Here is an 8,274-nt window from a genome sequence, read left to right on the forward strand (position 1 = left end):
ACTCTTAAAATTAATTTGATATGAAACCTCTGGTTAATGAGGGCAAAACTGAGCTTGTTTGAAATTACTGATAATTTCATCACTATCCTATGTTTTTTTTTTTCTATGCATACAAGAAGATAGGGGAAGAGAAGGAGAAATAATGGTACTCCTAAGACTTTGCTTAATGTTTGAACCAGATAGAGACATATTTAATTTAAACATTACTACTTATTTCATCCAATTTTTTCATCCTTATTGCAGTCAAAACAAGCATTTTGATATTATACTCAACATACTCTCATAATTTGTAGACAGTTGACAATAATGATCTCAAGAATTTAAAAAATGTAATTATATTCAAAGTATTCAAAATTTGATGATGAAAGTACAAAGTGTAGAAATTGGATAAGTACTTTCATCAAAATATGGAAATTAAAGGTAAAAAATCAAATAATAAAAATTTCTATATTTTTCAAAAATATTCAAAGATGCATTGAAATGAAACTACAATTCTAACACAAATTAGAATTTAACAATATCACGATTTAAATCAACATGATTTTTAAGCGCTGAATTTTTATTTACCTTTTGGAAATTTAATTGCATTGTATTAATTTTTTTAACTAAGCATAATTCTAGCATTCACTGTCCATTGAGTTGCCAACGTAAAGAATCATTATCCCATGTCAGTATGTACATGTAAGAGTAACATGAACTCTTCAACCTCATTTGCCACCGTTCCAAATACCATGTGAGCACCAAATTGAGAGGTACTCACAACTGGGAACATGAACAGAAGCAAGAAACTGGAAGCTCCCCACTAACTGGAAAAAGACACATCCATTAAGCAAGGATCTACTGCATTTGTGCTATGTGAAGGGAAGGACTTGACAATTTGTCCTTTCTCTTACCTGGCATTCCTGCTCTGCTAATCCTCCTCGCACTGTAAGGCAGTGTGTTTTTCTGACACTGGCAGCAGCAGACCTCAAGCCAGGAGAAGCATTTCCCTGGGGCCTGAATGATAGCCACCGGAGTGAATCTGAGGGTCACAGGCCTCTTGGACCCACGTGCCCAGGATAAAGGTGCTGTCTCAGGCAGTTCAGGCTGCTACAACAGCATAACTTACACTGGGAGACTTAAACAACAAACATTTATTTCGCCCAGTTCTAGAGGCTACAAATCCAAGCTAAGGGTGTCAGCTTCTCAGTGAGGGGCCTCCTCCTCGTTACATCATCACCGTGTCTTCCTTGGTGCACGCACAGATAGAACTCCCCTTTCTCCTCTTCTTTTTTTTTTTTTTTTTTTTTTTTTGCGGTACACGGGCCTCTCACTGTTGTGGCCTCTCCCGTTGCGGAGCACAGGCTCCGACGCGCAGGCTCAGCGGCCATGGTTCACGGGCCCAGCCGCTCCGCAGCATGTGGGATCTTCCCGGACCGGGTCACGAACCCGTGTCCCCTGCATCGGCAGGCGGACTCTCAACCACTGCGCCACCAGGGAAGCCCCTCCTCTTCTTTTTATAAGGGCATTAATCCCCTTGCCATTTCACCTGCCTTCACTAATCAAGGTCATTTTGAGACTTGCACGTCCTCCAAGAGGCAGATCGCCTAAACGATATAATACTAGCCAGAGTTATTCTCCAGGAACTTGAAATCAGCTGTGTCTAGATAGAAGTGAGCTGGTTAAGACTGGATAGGACCACCGACCTTCCAACTGGGCAAGCGCGAGTGTCTGTTCGGTGACCTTTTGACGTCATCAGATGGTGCTAAGCGCCTCCATTTCACAATGCGCACAGGCCTGTAGCTTAGTATGCCTACGCAGAATAATGATCATTCCAATCACCTTTTTTTTTTTTTTTTTTTTTTTTTTTTTTTTTTGTGCGGTATGCGGGCCTCTCACTGTTGCAGCCTCTCCTGTTGCGGAGCGCAAGCTCAGCGGCCATGGCTCACGGGCCCAGCCGCTCCGCGGCACGCGGGATCATCCAGGACCGGGGCACGAACCCGCGTCCCCTGCATCGGCAGGTGGACTCTCAACCACTGCACCACCAGGGAAGCCCTCCAGTCACCTTTTCCAATCACCTTTCCCCATGCCCCCCGTGCTCCCCAGACTCAGACAGCCCTGCTTTCATTACTCTTTACCCCATAAATACCCCAAGCACCTTGCCTTGGGAGAGGTGGATCTGAGACTTGTCCTCCTGTCTCCTCATTTGGCTACCTTGAGGATAAATCCTCTCTTGGCTGCAAACCGTGGCATCCCACTGTTTCGGCTTGCTGCACGACAAAAATGAACCCAGTTCAGTAACACCATCCTAAGGGCAGAACCCTCAGGACCTCCCAAAGACCTGCTGCCAAATACCATCGCATTGGGGGTTAGGGTTTGAGCATATGAATTTGGGAGGGACACAGATGTTCAGTCTACAGCAGATACCCATGTGTTCTTTATACATTTTTTTTGTGGATGTTTTTGTGATATGTGTGGCCCTCTACAGTGTGGGACCCAGGGCATCAGTATCTCTTGCCCAGTTCTAAGAGCCTAACTACTGCAAGGGAGTGATTATTGCTTCCATCTTCAGAGTTTCTGTGCAGAACACCCAAGTTGAGGTTCCTACAGTTAGAGCTGCTGGAACAGAGCCCTTTAAAATTCTCAGTAAGGGGCTTCCCTGGTGGCGCAGTGGTTGAGAGTCTGCCTGCCGATTCAGGGGATGCGGGTTCGTGCTCCGGTCCGGGAAGATCCCACATGCTGCGGAGTGGCTGGGCCCGTGAGCCATGGCCGCTGAGCCTGCGCGACTGGGGCCTGTGCTCCGCAACGGGAGAGGCCACAACAGTAAGAGGCCCGCGTACCGCAAAAAAAAAAAAATTCTCAGTAGGTCCTCGAGGGCAGGCATTCCTTCAAAGGCCAGAATCCCGAGTGAGAGTTCAAAGCGTTCACCTCTTACTTTCACAGCAATAGCAAGTCCAGGAGGAGAAGAGCTGGCTCAGGACAGACGGCAGGGCTAGCTCTTCCAAGGCCCTACTTCTCCTTTTGGTTTAGGGTCAGAGCCAGCTCCTTGTTCCCACTTCTTATTTCGGAGGCCCTGCTGCATTACTTGCACCTGGGCCTTGGTTGGGACCATCCTAGTCCAAATCCATCAATCTACCTGAAATCAAACCTCAGGTAGAAAACCTGGGGAGCAAGGATTGAAGTATTTATCTCTCCCTTCCAAGAAGACCCCTGGGATCCTGATGCCCATGGTTTCCCTCAACTTCTCAGCTCAGCAGCTGGCTTTAAACGAAGTCCTTCTTTTACCTTTCTTCTGGGCATCACCCATGTCCTCCTAGTGTACAAAAGGCATAATGATCTACTCATAGGTGATCTTCCATCTCTACTGGTACAAGGAGGGAGTGGTAACATTTTTGCATAAGAAAAGAGAGAAAATATTTATATAATCCCTTCTAGGGCATAAATTTGGCAGATAATCCCATTTGGCAAGTCAATAGAAGTTTAATATTTATATGCTTGTTAATTCGGTGAAACCCTGCAGACAATGCTGAGATATTATCATAGTAACTTGATACATTTGGTAATTCGATATATTTTATCTAGTTAGTGTTCTAGGAGAATATATACCTCTTGTGTGTCAAGACTAGTACCTTGGTTGTTTATTAGTGGTTATTGTTAATTAATCCTGATGTTGTATGAATGCTTGTCAAGATTCTGGATTTCACCACAGAGGCAGTCATAACATATTAGTCTTTAAAGATGAGTATGAAATTTCTTAACACTTTTAGACAGAGATAAAATGAATGAGTTTTTTTATTTCTTTTACGTGCAACTAGCACATAAAAGGAAATTTTTACTGCCTAGGATGTGGACTTTAACTATAGAACACTTTAAAATTATTTTTATGGGCTTCCCTGGTGGCGCAGTGGTTGAGAGTCTGCCTGCCAATGCAGGGGACACGGGTTTGAGCCCTGGTCTGGGGAGATCCCACATGCCGCAGAGCAACTGGGCCCGTGAGCCACGGCTACTGAGCCTGCGCGTCTGGAGCCTGTGCTCCGCAACAAGACAGGCCGCAACAGTGAGAGGCCCGCGCACCGCGATGAAGAGTGGCCCCCGCTTGCCACAACTAGAGGAAGCCCTCGCACAGAAACGAAGACCCAACACAGTCATAAATAAAAATAAATAAATAAAGCAAAACTGTCAAAAAAATAAAAAAAAAATAAAATAAAATAAAAAAAATAAAATGTGTTTATAGCACTGACTTTTTAAAAAAAATTATTTTTATTACCTATAATATTTTTTCTGATTACAAAATTAATTAATGCTCTCTACTGAAGACATGGGGGATATAGAAAAGCACAAAGAAAAAAATAAAAATCATCCACATTTCTAAATTCAGATTTAAACCTCTTCACATTTTGATGTAAGATCTACCAGTATTTTTTTCAGCACATATATATATCATTTATTTTAAAAACTGGGTTCTGAGCATACATTCAGTTTTACAGTTTGATGTCTTCATGTAACATATTGCAAATTTTTTTTCATGTTATTCAATATTCTTTAGTGGTTTTTTTTTTTTTTCAGCTATGTTGGGTCTTCATTGCTGCGCGTGGGCTTTCTCTAACTGAGGTGAGTGGGGGCTACTCTTTGTTGTGGTGCACGGGCTTCTCATTGCGGTGGCTTCTCTTGTTGCAGAGCACGGGCTCTAGGTGCATGGGCTTCAGTAGTTGTGGCACATGGGCTCAGTAGTTGCAGCTCACGGGCTCTAGAGCGCAGGCTCAGTAGTTGTGGCACACGGGCTTAGTTGCTCCTTGGCATGTGGGGGATCTTCCCAGACCAGGGCTCGAACCCGTGTGCCCTGCATTGGCAGGCAGATTCTTAACCATTGAGCCACCAGGGAAGCCCTCTTTTGTGATTTTCTTAATGGCTGAAGATCATATCATATAGCTCTACTATTTAACCAACTCCTATTTTTAGACATTTAAAATTGTTTCTTGTGTTTTACTATTAGTAACTCCAAGCAGTTAATAGTGGAAGTAGTATTATAGTAGAAGTAGTAGAATAGTAGAAGTTAATAATTCGACTTCAATTCTAGAAGTAGATTCTTGAGTAGAAGTATCTATACACGTTCTGGTTCACAATACCTACTGCAAATTGTGCCCAGCCATCACCCTCACCTTACACCTCGCATTTACAGGAAAGCCCATTTATGCCCTTATGAGAAATGCATACAAAAGCCTGTTCCCAGCACCTTCCTTCGTGGGGTGTTATATGTTTTTCAGTATTGCCAACTTCTTTAGTTACTAAAGAGGGTTCTCTTTTTTTTCATATAGTTAATTGATTCTTGTGTATACTTTACCATTTTTATCTGGGGTATTCACATTTCTTAATAATTTTTTTTACTTTGGAAAAATAAATATTAAAGTAATTATCCTTGTCATATATTTGCAAACATTTTCACAGTTTGTCATTTTCACCTGTAATTTTGTCTGACATTTTTTTGACATACAGATGTTTTAAATGATTTGTGTTGTCAACTTTATGATTCATTTCCCTTATGTTTTCCTCCTTTGGTTTTATGTAATTACACAGAAGTTTTCACTCAGTGAAAATCTATCCAGCACACTTACGATTTGTTCACTTTTCCATATTTATGTTATATTTCAATAAAATTTACCAAAACTAGTAAAGATCTTTTCTAGCCTATATATGTATGTGTATATATACACACACACAGATATCTATATTCTTTTGGTTATTTTATTACTTTATTTTTAAATTCTTTAATCTATTTGGGTATATTGTTGTAAAGTGAACTAACTAAATGTATTTTTCCAAATTGTCAACTGATTTTAGCAAAATAATTCTTCTTTGAATAAGAATAAATTAATACCTCTTTTCCCCCTGAACCTTAGCATCCACATTTGCAAAATGAGCAAGATGGATTGATCTCTTGGCTTTTCTCTGTGTCTAAAGTTTTCTGATGTAGTAACATAGATGTTAGAGAATAACCTATGGTGATTTAAAACCATAAGTGGAGGAAACACTGAAACTAAATATACTTCATCTAACAAGTTTGAACAGACTTGAATAACCAACCTAACAGCAAAGTCCATGATATTAAAAAAAAGATGAAGATGAAGGTAGAAAAACTGATTTTTCCAGACTTGCAAGGGAAGTGGTCCAGGGAAGAAATTACCAGAAGAAGCCAATCTAGCCACACAGCACCTGAGCAGTTCTTTATTCAGTGGATGAGTTGGCAGCATGACAGCACCTTCTCCTACCTTCGGTAATGGGATTTTCATTCAGTACTATGGTTCCTGCACATTGATATATCCCTCCATCAGCTCCTGACATTGATTTTGGAAGCACTGCAGATTCTGACCTAGTTAGGTATAGACTCTGGAAATTGTATTACCATTACTATGTTCATAGAAGTCAATTATCATTTGCCCTTGAGCTCCTCCAGAAATTGATGCATTCATTGAATAAATTCTGGAGTTGAAGTTATAAATCCCAGAAACTGGACCTAATGGGATTTAGCATAGAAGTAAACGGGAGGTAATTCTACTCATTATCACTAAATCACTGTTTTTTCCAGTGCTTCTCAAGGTCTCCTAGTTGAGGGAGCATACATTGCCATCACCTAGCCTAGCTTCTGCTATCACTGTCATGACCACCTACTGCCTCCTAGAGTAGTAAGGAGGGACCCTACAAATTCATGAAGGCACCTATGCTCCGATATAACTAGAGAATCATTTCCCACCATGATAACCTGAAGTACTCTTAACTCTTTGGCCCCTAGAACATGGAGCTTCATGAAATCAGTATACTTCCTCTTTGACCCAATACCCAGGTGCTCCAGGAATTCTAGATACCAATGTTTATTAAAGGCTTATGTGGGACTTCCCTGGTGGCCCAGTGGGTAAGACTGAGCTCCCAATGCAGTGGGCCTGGGTTTGATCCCTGGTCAGGGAACTAGATCCTGCATGCATGCCACAACTAAGAAGTCCACATGGCACAACAAAGATCCTGTGTGCCGCAGCTAAGACCTGGTGCAGCCAAAATAAATAAAAATAATTTTAAAAAGTAAATAAAGGCTCATGCAGCCCTTAATATTATTGACAAAACAACCCATATTTATTGCTTGGGGTAGGGGTCAGTAATGAATTCCAGTTTGCATTTACTACTCAGGACAGACTGCTGTTATAAACTAACACTGGTTTTCTGTTAGTTCCTTTAATCTCACGCATCCTTTGTCAAAACTCTAGCATCCCTGGGACTGCACCTCTGCCCAGGTCTCATTTTGAATAAAAGAAGTCAGGAGTTAAAAAATGAAAAATGCCTTCCACATCAATACTGAACATTCAGACATAATCACACCATTTTGACCATATTACACTCAAGGGATCTTATAATGAATTGCATTTTCTACCAAATCAAGGCCTGGTAATCTACTGCAGGAGCACAGAAAACTTGTCTATCCTGCTCCCTAATTTATCCCTAATGTATATAATAGTATCCATCACATATTTATTGAGGAAAAAAGAAAAGAGTATTTTAAAGTGATTTATTTATTTTTTGAATAGGTAATGTATGCACATAGTTTGAAATTCAAAAGATATTATATGATATACAGTGAAAAGTTTTTCTCCCATGGTCTCCCAGACAGCCAACTACCCTCCTCAGAAGCAATAACTATCATCAGTGTTTTTCTATTTCTTTTCAGAAATAATAATCATATGCATACACACACTCATATACATTCACACAAGTAGTGGTATATGATAGACACAGTTTTGTATCTTGCTTTCTTCAATTAACAAAATATTCTTGATATATTATTATTGCACAAAGAGAGATATATTATTTCATAAAAAGCTGCCTCAGTGAAAGATATTTCGGTTTTCTCATCTAGTTAATATGCGAAGTTAGTTAAAACTGGTTTTGCATTCCAGTGAGAAAAAATTTTGTAAACTAAAAATATGATTAAAAAAAGATTGCATTTCCGGGCTTCCCTGGTGGCACAGTGGTTGAGAATCCACCTGCCGATGCAGGGGACGCGGGTTCGTGCCCCGGTCCGGGAGGATCCCACATGCCGCGGAGCGGCTGGGCCCGTGGGCCATGGCTGCTGAGCCTGCGCGCCTGGAGCCTGTGCTCCACAACGGGAGAGGCCACAACAGTGAGAGGCCCACGTACCATAAAAAAACAAACAAACAAAACAAAACAAAAAGATTGCATTTCCAAGAAGAAGCCAGTAAGAATCCAGAAATTAAATGTCTTCCTGGATTGGAGTATACCCTATAATTCAAA

The sequence above is a fragment of the Hyperoodon ampullatus genome, assembly GCF_949752795.1.
Source record: "Hyperoodon ampullatus genome assembly, chromosome: 5".
In the NCBI taxonomy this organism is placed as follows: Eukaryota; Metazoa; Chordata; class Mammalia; order Artiodactyla; family Ziphiidae; genus Hyperoodon; species Hyperoodon ampullatus.